This window comes from Anabrus simplex, chromosome 1, assembly GCF_040414725.1.
Source record: "Anabrus simplex isolate iqAnaSimp1 chromosome 1, ASM4041472v1, whole genome shotgun sequence".
NCBI classification, from domain to species: domain Eukaryota; kingdom Metazoa; phylum Arthropoda; class Insecta; order Orthoptera; family Tettigoniidae; genus Anabrus; species Anabrus simplex.
In genome coordinates this window covers 676,350,245-676,364,028 of record NC_090265.1, presented here as the reverse complement: position 1 = coordinate 676,364,028, position 13,784 = coordinate 676,350,245, and the positions used below count along the sequence as shown (strand labels likewise).

Below are 13,784 nucleotides of genomic sequence, written 5' to 3'. Positions count from 1 at the left end.
AAACAGTGAAGCGTTGTATCGAGGCATTGAGACCGCTAATAGCGCTGGATCAGTGTTCCGAAGCAAACACACACACTCTACAGCGTAGTGCTTGGGGAACAGGTTTGCATAGCCGCTTACGTTATTATACAGGGAGTATAATTTAAAGACTTCCCACTTCTGCTCACAGATCGCGGGAATCCCCAAGCGAGCCATATAGCTCGAGCCCTGCACGGATGCGGATATCCACGGATTTATCCGCTGATATCCGCGAAGTTAGTGTCTTGGCGGATACAAACTGTATAGCAGTGCGGATAATTTTGCTGATAATTTCTAAATAATGACGTTTTTTGATTTTCACTCAGCTTTACTCTTGTTTTTCCTGGTGATTAGGCGACTGGGGGAATGATGATATAGAAAGAGCCTTAAGACCATAAAGTCGTAAATCTGACCTGAGCCTACCTGGTTCCTGCCCGCAATTAATTGAAGGAAGGAACAATAAGAAACAACGTCGGTAGTTGTCGCAAGAGAAAATCCCTCATAAACCTGCGACTGTAGGGGTTCTGGTGCCAGGCCTGTTGTATTATGTTAACATAACTATCAGTTTCAATACCTTGGATGTAATACACTGTAGTTAAATATTTACAATATCTGCGGATAACAATTCGCGGATGCGGGTGCGGATATTATTTTGTATATCCGCGCAGGGCTCTATATATGGCTTGTGTCAAGTTTGGCCTGATAAGTGACAGCTGAAGTATTATTTTAGTAAGGTTATTATCGCGGTGGCTAAGTACACTGTAAAGCAAAGAATATTTTTGGTCGAGCGTTGTTTGTACAAGAAGAAACCAGTTAAAAGGTGCCTTCCAAAATTCTGTAGATAGTTTTCCCGTTCTACAGTACCATCAAAACGTTACATGCAACAACTTGTTCCAAGCGACGTTAGTACATTTTGTTTCAACCTTTTGCTGCTACCACAGCTTCCAAAGGCAAGGGCATCGATTCCACTGGGTTTTTGGTGACTTCTGGTGAAATTTTGTTCCATTCCGTTCTTAAGGCAAATTTAAAATCGTCCTTCTTGATGGAATATTTCCTAATCCACCTACTGAGTTCTTCCCAAAGGTGGTCAACAGAGTTAATGTCGGGGATCGGGAAGTGAATGAAATTGCTTGGGAACATATTAAAGCAGAAATTTTTTCACTATTGCAACGGTATGTTTACGGTCGTTGTCTTGTTGAATGACCCTGCCATGTCTTAGTCCCAGTTTTCAACAGGGATTTTTCTCTAATACAGCCCAGACCGGTTATAACGACTTCGAAGGTGTCTCCAATTAACGATCGATAGTCATTTCTGCGATAGTCGCAAAAACCGTTCTTTGTTGTTGTTGCTAAAATGCTAAAAAGTCATATCTGAAGTAAAATAATTTGCAATACAATATTTGTGAAGTGGAACTAAGAGGAATTTTTCTTCTAATCTTTACACAGTATGTACAGCAATAACATACCGGCCAAATAGCAACAATGTAAATTGATCAATAATGCCGTACACAGTCTTGGGTAATAAATGAGATGTTCTCTCTCAAGAACCTTGGTTCTCTCTGTTCTTCCAAACTGTAGAAATCGTTGAATGTGATACACACTATTCCTTCGCAATGATGACGTATTTTTCCCATTTTGTCTGTCTGACTGTTAGGTCATCAGCCCAGAGGCTGGTTGGATCCTCAAATAGCACCACCAAAGGTTATACGGTTATAAGGAAACCACAAAAAAACCAATGGCAGCACCAACATGCGGCGTACTAGGCAAGATGAGCAGTGAGGTAGTTTGCCATTGCTTTCCTCACTGGGTCAAAAAGTACTATTGCAGCACGGCTGACCCTATGAGCAGCACCTTTCATAACACTCAGATGCACTATATAGTCATGCTCCGAATGTTATTACTCACCACCACCCATAACCCACCTACTTCCATATTGGCACACCCATGGATGTTGACTGGGACTTCGGTGGAAGCTACACTTTACTCTGGCCTGTGCCAAGAGATGGATGCAAAAGTACTGTATCCATCAAGAAATGACAGCAGGCAGTCCCATTTTGTAATCGCCATATTATGTGCAACTTTTCTTCATTATTAAACACTTTCCCTTTCTTTTGCAACATCTTTACAGCGATGCTAGTCTTGATTATTTAACAGATACACTGATTTGAAATCTACTGAAGAGAAGAGTTTGAAAATAAGCTTTACAAACACGTAACAAACAAAAATCAACATTGTACGTTATAGCCAATAAATTTCTCCGAAAATGTGATAAAAATACGCCGTTTTAATACTATATGACGTAATAAGCGGTTTTTAAATACATTGTTTATATAGGATTTTAATTCACGGGTTAGTTCTCGCCATCATATCCAATTTGTTGTTAAAAGCGATGTCGCAATAAACGGTTTCGGCTGTATATACAGATGCATCTATTTATCCATTTTATTTTCAATAAATACTAAATGGTCTACCCCAGCACCAGACATACCACTGCAAAGAAGAATGTTCTCCCACCTCCACGTTTCACTAATGGAAGATTTTTCTTTTGGAAGCTTTCAGTAAGTTTTCTCCAATCTCCATACGTCCTGCTTTGTATCACACTGAAATAAAGAATAGAAGTATTCACTGTTTGGAAGGACGTCACAAGCGCAAGTCCAATCAATCAATCAATCAATCAATCAATCAATCAATCAATCAATCAATCAATCAATCAATCAATCACTGCTGATCTGCATTTAGGGCAGTCGCCCAGGTGGCAAATTCCCTATCTGTTGTTTTCCTTGCCTTTTTTTAAATGATTGCAAAGAAATTGGAAATTTATTTAACATCTCCCTTGGTACATTATTCCAATCCTTAACTCCCCTTCCTATAAACGAATATTTGCCCCAATTTGCCCTCTTGAATTCCAACTTTATCTTCATATTGTGATCTTTCCTACTTTTAAAGACACCATCCAAACTTATTCGTCTACTGATGTCCTCGCACGCCATCTCTCCACTGACAGCTCGGAACATACCACTTAGTCGAGCAGCTCGTCTCCTTTCTACCAAGTCTTCCCAGCCCAAACTTTGCAACATTCTTGTAACGCTACTCTTTTGTCGGAAATCGCCCAGAACAAATCGAGCTGCTTTTCTTTGGATTTTTTCCAGTTCCTGAATCAAGTAATCCTGGTAAGGATCCCATACACTGGAACCATACTCAAGTTGAGGTCTCACCAGAGACAAATATGCTCTCTCCTTTAATCCTTACTACAACCCCTAAATACTCTCATAACCATGTGTAGAGATCTGTACCCTTTATTTACAATCATATTTATGTGATTACCCCAATGAAGATCTTTCCTTATATTTATACCTAGGTATTTACAATGATCCCGAAAGGGAACTTTCACCCCATCAACGCAGTAATTAAAACTGAGAGGACTTTTCCTATTTGTGAAACTCACAACCTGACTTTTATCCCCATTTATCATCATACCATTGCCTACTGTCCATATCGCAACATTATTAATCAACATGCAGCAAGGGTTGTGCAAAAAATTATAGAATAAGCGGGCGTATATAGATTTTAGTTTCCAACTCTACGTGACAGAGCGTGCCGCTTGGGTTACAAGAGGCAGCTCTTTTAGACTGAACACTATAACAATAATTTGCAGGCAGATGCAAGCATCCGACAATTACTCTACATACGCTCTGTAAAAACAAACTTTTTCGGTATATTTTAAAAACACATCACGATATCACCTTTCTCACGCAGAGTGGTAGGCCTATTCGGATATATTTATTTATTTACTTTTTCTGGGTAAGCCTAACTGTGCGGACCGTTAAGCGCCGGGCCCGTCTGCATTGCAGTCCCTAACGTTTCGTCATTGTTTGAATGTGTTAATTCACTAGCAATACTCTTGCCTCAAACAGTACCAGTGGGGTCGTAAATACACGAATATTCTACATTACTAATAGGTTTACTATTGAATTATTGGTATTAGCATTTACACCATTTTCTCCTACTTTCAAAGCATACAGCAAATGGCAGAGATCAAGAGAATCCCTCAAGGCCATTCGTAGCACACGAGGGCAGTATTGCCAACTTAGCGGATTTCCCGCTAAATTTCGCGGAGTTAGAAGACTGTCAGCGGAGAAATATATCATTTAGCGGACAACGGATTTTTTGGCGGAATTCTAGATTTACTATAGCGGAATTTAGTGTTATACCCATTTTACGTTTTTTAAAAATTTGTTCTCCAGTCTGTCTCCGAGCTATTCCGTATTTTTTGTCAGGAGCTAGCAGTCACATGAGGAAAACACGTTATTTGGATATGATGTTATGAGATCAAGGTATCATAAATTTGTAATGTGTTGGGAAAGGTTACTTATCTCCTAGTTGACGAATGTCGACAGATAATGAAACTGTGAGAGTAGCATTTATTTTATGCTATGAAGGAAGACCGTCCCTAGCCTGTTCTCTTGTGACCCTTGAGGTAGGGGATTCACCTAGTTTGCACCCGACACTAACACGCCTACAAGTTTTAGCTCGCCGGATCGCAGGCAGGGTGTTTATCCCAGTGAAACTCACAGATCAGGTGAGTGCAGACATTTACGTTTATTATTATTATTATTATTATTATTATTATTATTATTATTATTATTATTATTATTATTATTATTATTATTATTATTATTATTGCTCATTATTTAAGATCGGATTTCTTGGCGGAATTTTAGCGGATTTTTAGTAGTCTTTAGCGGATCTTGAAAATATTAGTTGGCAACACTGCACGAGGGCTTGGTGGCTCAGCTGACAGGAACGTGGCATTTCACGAGTTATGTAGATATCTTATCAGTCCAGCCTGACTGACATATGTTTCGTTTGTTTATATTGGTTCCATCTGACAAAGTAATCCGCTTCAAACACAGTCTGCCTCAATGGTGCAGTGAGAGGGGTCATGTCCCATTTGCGATCACAACAAAATTTCGATCCCTCCATTTACAGAAGAAAACAAGAATGCGAAGAAAGACTATGGTCGTAATATCGAAAGATGCATTCTGACAGTTCTTAGAGGGAGGTCCGTTTACTGCCTACCTGGGTGGGAAGAAGGTAGGGGGTGTGGTTGCCATAGAGATAAGCCTGCTGGCCGGGTCGAGTTGCTTGGAGGTGCTAAACATCTCGCTTCTGAGCAGTCGGAACGAACAAGTGAGCCGGAAACGAGGGGAAGGAGAAAGGAATGTGGCAACACCGTGCCATGCTCCTCCCTCCAGTCCTATCTGTCAGAATGCTTCTTTAAATATTACGGATATAGCTCCTGTCCCATTTGGGATCAATGTAAAATAATCAGTACCCTATCAGGGTTTTCCAAAGTCCATGCAGCAAGGGGGCTGCTAATTAGGGCGTACTCCAGATAACCGTGTGATAAGACGTGTAGGCTCAGAGATTCTCCCAACCCGTCCCCTCTTTCTCGAACTTTTCTTTTTGGATAATATTAGTCCATAGTTTGCAACATATATATATTCCAGCAGTAGACATCCATCGTTGAGGTAGCTTTTGTTGTTATCTGCGTGATTACTTACGACCTGGAGTTCAATGAGACGAATAGAGGCAAGCCTTGTGCTTTATATAACAGATATGCAATATGCATACTCTTCATTAAATTAACTTGAAAGTCAGGAATGTTTGGTGACATGGGTATGTTTAAAACAGAAGAAATCCCAGTGTAAAGGAAGACTAGTATGTCAAAACGATACAGTGGCGAGAATGATCGATCATCAGTGCGTTCCTGACGAGGCGAACTTTGACGTAAAGAAAGCTATATATCGAGCAAAGAAGAGCTCCCGTGAGGACAACGTGCGAAGAATTCGTTACAAGGACACCGCTGTTCTGCAAATTAAAGAGTACGTTGTACCGAAACAGAAGCCATGCTCAAGGAGTACAAAAAGAGCCAAGGGGTTTCGAGGAGGTTGCTTTTCGTGAGGAAATCCTTAAAATGTCTGACGGGGAAAATTTTTATCCTGGCCGACGACGGTGTAAAAGATAAGTTGTTGGTGTTCGGTGGAGACAAAGGATAGGAAAGGAGATTCTGTGAAGAGAAAATTCTTTCTTTATGGTCGGAACATTCAAAACTGCAGTAGTCAGTTAAATCAAATCTGTTCCATACATGTCGACCTTGGAAGCACAGAAGATGAAACAAACATTGCGCCAGTCGTCTTTGCTCTTCTTCCTAAAATAAAGAAGGAAACTTATTGACGAATGCTACGATTGCTTCTACAAGAATTACCTGATTGGCAGCCTGAGACGGTATATACTGATTTTGAAACGTCGACTATCTAAGCCTTAACGGAAGTATTTCCCACAGTTAATATCCGCGAGTGTGGGTTTCTTTTTCTCTTTTCTTTGTTTACGCAATGTCTCTGGAGGAGGGTTCAGCATATCGATATGACTACACTATACAAGGAAAATGAAGATGTCAGACTGTGTACGAATGTGTGCTGCCCTTGCTCTTCTCAAGCCTGAAAAATGTTGAAGGCTGGCTATATATCCAAGGGCAAGCACCAGAAGAAGCGAAGCTCTTCGAATTCCTTGACTACCTCGTATAACCAATGGCTGCAAAAACCAGAAGTGCCACCTAAATTATGGAACTTCTCCCAGTGAGGTCATAGGACGAATAATTCAGTAGAAGGATGGAATCATAAACCAAGTACTGTACTGTACTTAAAATCTGAAGTTGAGGAATCTAATCATAAGTTTCTCGGGACGGGCTTGAATTTAGATTTGAAAAGGAAAAAGCTGAATAAGGAGTTGGATGGAAGAATAGCAAGGATTACTGGAAAGTACGAAGAAGATTCTGAATTTGGAAAGTTTCCTACGACGATGTCTTACGTTCTGAAACTTGACTAATGCCAAAAGGGCAACATGGTCTTCAATTGAAGACCGAGTACGGTTACCCGTGTGGGTACATGGCGCCCGTGGGTCACTTAACCCCCTGCGCTGAAGCTGATGCGAGGCGACAAGACAGACTCGCTTCAAAACATTTGAGAAGAAGGCAACGCCGTTCTGGCTGGCGCTAGCGATGCGGCTTTTAGCACTATGAACATAGAATTATTTCTTAAACTTATTTTAATCTAAACATATTTTTAAGGTTAAGTTTTGGAATTTTGTACGTCTAATCCCAGCGTACACACCAAATTATCATTTTATTTATACAGGTGAAAGCAGGCTGAATGGCCGCGCGAGTTAACGCGCTACGGCTATGGAGCCAAGCTCTGCATTCGGGAGACGCATGTGTTCAACGAAGGACTATGTGGCTATTTCTAGCCGAGTGCAGCCCTCGTAAGGCAGACGGAGAGGGTGGGCGGCATCTGCCATTTGTAGGTAACTGCGTGTTCTTTGTGGTGGAGGATAGTGTTATGTGTGGTGTGTGAGTTGCAGGGATGTTGGGGACAGCACAAACACCCAGCCGTCGGGCCATTGGAATTAACTAATTAAGGTTAAAATCCCCGACCCGGCCGGAAATCGAACCCGGGACCCTCTGAACCGAAGGCCAGTACGCTGACCAACGAGTCGGACTATCTCCTAATGAACAGAAGCAATATTTTAACTGTGCTATAATAATATCATGTATTTCCAGGTAAACCCTCCTATACTAATCTTTAACGGAAAATGAAGTTCCTTTCTTTCTTCTCTTCCTTGGTGGATTGGATCAAATTTTTCTTCTGTTCTGTCCCAGATATTAGCAAATCCACTGTTTCACATTGTAGATACTTTGGTTTCTAAAGAATTCACTTCTCTGATGAAAAATGCAATGTCTAGGGTCTTAGCAGGTTAGTGCTCTTAGAAGAAGTGGTAAAAAATCTCGCAAAGCCACGCATCACTGCGAAAAATATACATTCTTTCATGCGTGACACGGCTTGAGAGAGGACTGGCCATTATGGTCAAGATTATTAATAGAGATGTTATATGTAACACCAGTCAATAAAAATATTCCATTTAAAACATTAAGAAAAACATTGAACTGAAATTCCATTAACTTCGCAAGAAACCCGCTTGCCTTATTGACTGTACTGTTATTCCAGTTCCCAGGTTCCTCCAAAATACTTTCGTAAAGGAGCACGATATTCTGGGATGGTCTGTACTAAACGGCTAGAATAGTTCTACCTTGTTGGAGCTAACCTATTATAGGAAAACTTTTCTTTAGGATACTGTCCAGCAGGTTAGTGCTCTTAGAAGAACTGCAAAAAAATATACGAAATACGAAAAATATACGACATTGTTTCGTGGGTGACACGGCTTGGGGAGGACTAAATTAAGCTTGTGGGCGTAGCAATGGGTAAATACAGCCTCAGGAAGCACTTCTTTTAATTTAGCTTGCACACCATTCAGCTGACCTGCAAGCACCGCCGATTCATCGAAATTCTGCCAATGCATTCGCTGTCCTATCAGAATTCATATTATAGAAACCAACAAATCTTTCAACAACATCACCATTATGAACGTATCTGAGGACAATAGACAACTGTTCGAAACATCGGAAGACTCATCGATCATAATTTCTACGAATTTAGCTTCCCGAAAGTGGATCTTTATTTCGGCGGTCATTATGGTGCAGATGCTTTGTATTAAGTAGTTCTGTATGGATGGAGAAAGTCCTATAAATACACATTTTCTTAATCCGTTTACCCTCCAGGGTGGGTTTTTCCCTCGAACTCAGCGAGAGATCTCACCTCTACCACCTCAAGGGCAGTGCCCTGTTGTAAGGTATGGGTATGCGTGGATATGACAATCTGAGTTCTCGTACCTCGCAATAGCAGTGTGCAGCTTGTTTAGATCTGCATATCCACGTTTCTTTTCAGCAACAAACAATAAGCAAGGTCAACAGAATAATTTGTTTAGTAACTCAAAGCCAAACAGTTTTACTGAAAGATTGAACGTGCCAACACAATTCTTGTTTTCTGTTTTTAAAGGGAAGGGAAAGGTCTCCCGGATTTAACTATTTGAATCTGTTCATCAAACGAACAGGTAGTCAGTGGCGGTGGGCTCTTAGGAGCACAGGAGCACGTGAACACCCAGTTTTAATACAACTTTACGCATTCATGGATAATTTAAAACTTTCCTTTCTTTCGACCTGATTTCAACAATCGATCGAAAGCATTCGACTTATATCGAAGCTCCGTTACACCGACAGTTGTTCGTTTTGACTGACAGTGCAGCGAGCACACTGGGTAATGCGCTATTGTGCTGAAGACTATACGCATGCGCAAAGCAGATGACGTCATGGTTTATGCACTGATATTCCCATTAGCGAGGAGCACGGTAAGGTACGTGCTTTGCCTAGTGGTGGGGACGGAGCGGAGCGGAGCGGAGCAGTTGTTGTGACGTCATTACCCGGTAGTACCGAGTAAACTACCGAGTGAATGTAATGTGGCGGCACGTTTAAATACGTTATTGGTATGGCAACGTAAATTCAATGCCCTTTTCTCACAACATAACCATTTTGCTGAATACAGCAATGTTGCTTTCTGCTGGAGAAGCCGCCCTGCGCATTTCATCCTTGTGATGCCTCTTGATATAATCCCACAAATTTGATACGCCACCACCCGTCAAGTAAATGCGGCCGCAAAATTTGCATTTTGCTTATTTTTATCACCAGTAATTTCAAAGAAATGCCATGCATCAGACGGTTTTCGTGGCATTTGTGGTACAAATTTCTGTAAAAATTTATGCAATTCCTTAAATTTTCTAAAACATGAATACCATCTCAAAATGGGATTAAATATCAAACTAATGCCACAATGATTATCTACTATGCTTTGTATTATCTACAAACCATAACAAGCGGAGGACATATAGACGCAAATTAAGAAACACAGACTGAATACAGGCATAATACTCTTACAAGGGGTGGCCACGACGTTCGGATCACGGAGTATCTTCAAACTTTGTACACATTTAGTAGTCCATTAGGACAAGATAATGTGCAAGTAGTAAGGTGTACTACTAAGGCGTTCTCGAGAAAATCTGAAGATAAGTTTTCGCGTCGAATATGTACCGGTGCGTTGCGAACATTGCGTGAAACGGTGGTGGTCGAGTGGTTAGCGTTCAAGCTCCGTAAGCGCTGGCTCGCTGGATCGAGTCCCGCGTGTTGTTTTGTTTTTCAACACTGGTCAAATTCTTTCATATACATTACAATTCAAAGGTAATATACTGAAAAAAAGGTATATTTGCATCAACGTTATTGGATTTCCAATGTTATTTGGCTCTTTACTAATGTTTATCATTACAAAAAACATTTTTCTTTCTTTCTTTCTTTCTTTCTTTATCTGTTTACCCTCCAGGGTCGGTTTTTCCCTCGGACTCAGCGAGGAATCCCACCTCTACCGCCTCAAGGGCGGTGTCCTGGAGCGCGAGAGTTTGGGTCGAGTATACAACTGGGTAGGATGACCAGTACCTCGCCCAGGTGACCTCACCTGCTATGCTGAACAGGAGCCTTGTGGAGAGATGGGAAGATTGGAAGGGATAGGCAAGGAAGAGGGAAGGAAGTGGCCGTGGCCTTACATTAGGTAGGGGCCTACATCCCGGCATTTACCCGGAGGAGAAATAAATGGGAATCTACGGAAAACCACTTCGAGGATGGCTGAGGAGGGATTCGAACCCCCATCTACTCAGGTGACCTCCCGGGGCTGAGTGGACCCCGTTCCTGCCCTTGTACCACTTTTCAAATTTCGTGGCAGAGCCGGGAATCAAACCCGGGCATCTGGGGGTGGCAGCCAATCACACGAACCACTCCACGACAGAGGTGGACTACAAAACAAATATATCATTTATAATTATCAACAAGTAAACGGCCCAATGCATAAAGTATTCCTGAAAAGGTATGCCTGTCGCGATTTGTGAAATCCCTCATACCTGACAGTGAAATCGAGTAAGGTACCCGGAACTGCTTTGCACCTGGACGCTCTGACCTGCAATATATATGAAAGAATATGACCAGTGTTGAAAAACAAAAAGTGAAAAGCGAGACTCGATCCAGTGATTACGGAGCTTGAACGCTAACCACTCGACCACCGCCACCTCGTGCTCCTGACTGCAACGCACCGGTACACATTCGACGCGAAAATTCTCTTGCTATTTTCTTGAAAACGCTTTAATAGTACGCCTTACTATTTGCACATTATCTTGTCCTAATAGACTACTAAAAGTTTACAAAATTTGAAGATGATCCGTGATCTCAACGTCGTGGTCTGCCCTTGTTAAACACTTGTCGTGCGCTACACTGTGCTCTGGTCCTCCGCGAGTACTTACAGTTGTAAGCGGAGGGGATCGGTGCTGCGCTCTACCGCTACAACCGGATTACTCATCGGTATTACTCGCTCCGTCCCCACCTCTAGCTTTGCCGTCTTGAGCAATCCTCAAACCAGTGGCAGTATTACAGTTGACCACAAGGGTCCGCCTCCTCCCCTATTACTGTTAGCCACAGCCCCACAGGAGATACTATTGCATTACATTACCGGCAGATTTCGCTAGTAATTCTGAATAGGCATTTTCTAGCTCGTGAACAGGTGTTCGCAATTGCGGGAAGAAGTTTGCTTTACCTTGTGACTGGAAAATCTTTTCAATTAAAATTTATTTGAGTGTTGTGTTTTGCTTCTCTGTTTGTATGGTTTGTAACCATGGTATTCTTTGTGTAAGAGGAAATGAATTCAATTCAGTTAATTTTAACCAGCGAAATATTAACCGTCCGCCTCTGTGGTGTAGGCCCTAGTGGTTAGTGTGATTAGTTGTTACCGCCGGAGGCCCGGTTCGATTCCCGGCTCTGCCACGAAATTTGAAGAGTGGTACGAGGGCTGGAACTGAGTCCACTCAGCTTCTGGAGGTCAACTGAGTAGAGGTGGGTTCGATTCCCACCTCAGCCATCCTCAAAGTGGTTTTCCACTTCTTCTCCAGGCAAATGCCGGGATGGTACCTAACTTAAGGCCATGGCCGCTTCTTTCCGTCTTCCTTGTCTATCCCTTCCAATTTTCCCATCGCCGACCAAGCCCCCTGTTCAGCATAGTAGGTGAGGCCGCCTGGGCGAGGTACTGGTCATACTCCCCAGTTGTATCCCCCGACCTAATGTCTCACGCTCCAGAACACTGCCCTTGAAGGCGGTAGAGGTGGGATCGCTCGCTGAATCCGAGGGAAAAACCAACCCTGGAGGGTAAGCAGATTAAGAAAGAAATATTAACCTATCAGGGTAAGTTAGAAATTATAAGGTTGGACCGGACACACCAGATTTGATTATTGAGAACCTTACAAAAACTGACAAACGCGACTATAGGCGTAAGTTTAAGAGAGAAATGTACGAAACACGCAAATGGCTCTGTGGATGGTGGTCTAGGAGTGCGCCTTTTTGTTTGCCCTGTTTATTGTTCAACAAAGAAAGAAGTGTGTGGAATTTAGCTGGGTGCACAGACCTTGCTCATTTGAGTGCAAAAATAAATTAACATGAAAAGTTTCATGCACACAAAAACGCGAGTATTGAATTCCATATGCTAGAGTTGTCTGTAATTTCCAAGACGAAAAAATTAACATGTGATAGAGCAGAACCCTGATTAACCGAGATAATGTGGAGACTATTGGGTCAATTCGGAAACAATTATTTTAAAAAATTCGACCGGTAAATGCGGCACACATTATTTCCATGCTTCTCGTCGTGCCTAGGTGAACTTCGTGCTATTTAAAAACCAAGAATAGTGCTCGCATCCTTCAATATCCGCAGTGTACTAAAGTTATTATGAATTTTACTTTTGTTCTACACTAACAGATTAGTCTAGTATAAAATTTATCCTCGGTTACAGGGGTTCTACCATATTATTTGTGAAAAAAGAACCATACAAGGAACTTTTGGTGAAGTGATTTATGTACCTATGTTACTTTTTTGCAGATTTGAGACATGAACAAAAATGTTGTGAACCCCCTAAAATTTTTGTCACGAGCCGCCACTGCAGGTAGTGAATGGTTTTTCAAACAGATTTACAATATTATATGTTTTAGACTCACCCTGCGTTAATACCACCTATGCACAAAACAGAATAAAACACTGCACGAGAAATAGCACAGGAACAGCACACAAAGAATGAACTCACTAATCAGCAAAACATACAGTGAATGAACTCATTAGTCAGCCACAACTCAAGCACTCGAGGTAAATCACCCCAATGGCATTGGTCACTTTCATAACCTTGTAGTTTCTAATCGCTACTACTGTCCTAGACTATAAAACACTTTTTATGTCTAGGACAAAACTTAATATTTTCAAAAACCCTACAATTTAGAGATTCGGTATAAATACTAATTAGGTGTAAGTGCAATTTTTAAGGTAGTAGTAGATAACGTGTCGTCTCAAAACTCACGAATTTCAGGAAGAGGATTAGTAAGAACAGGTTTCTCTACCTGGGCCAGTCTCAAAACTCACGAGCAGGGCCAGTTCTTCTTTGAATGGACAAATGTCCACCCTATTACTGATGGGATAATGGAATATTTTTAATAATCGAATAACTTCCATCCAATTATTTAAATAATCGAATGAGTTTCAAATATTATTCCGTTATATCGTCATGAGTTTCTTTTTTTTTTTTTTTTTTCAGTTTAAGTGTGTCGGGTAGACAATCTATTGAAATAAGCGAATAGATGAACTCTTACGAAAAATATAATCTCCAAGTGTTGAAATCAAATGAGTGAATTAACTGTCTTGATCTTTAATATCTCTAAATAAAATTCCTTATTCAAGTAAATGCCACC

The 13,784-nt window shown here is 41.3% G+C and overlaps 1 protein-coding gene across 1 annotated transcript in view; it reads right to left on the bottom strand.

The window, feature by feature from the left end:
• The window catches only part of LOC136857306 (gastrula zinc finger protein XlCGF46.1), a 60,937-nt gene extending 47,814 nt beyond the window's left edge, over positions 1-13,123 (bottom strand). Inside the window, exon 1 of the mRNA XM_067135881.2 lies at positions 13,044-13,123. The gene's annotated coding sequence lies outside the window, so the exon portion shown is untranslated. The remainder of the gene's footprint in view (positions 1-13,043) is intronic.
• Positions 13,124-13,784: the final 661 nt, after the last annotated feature.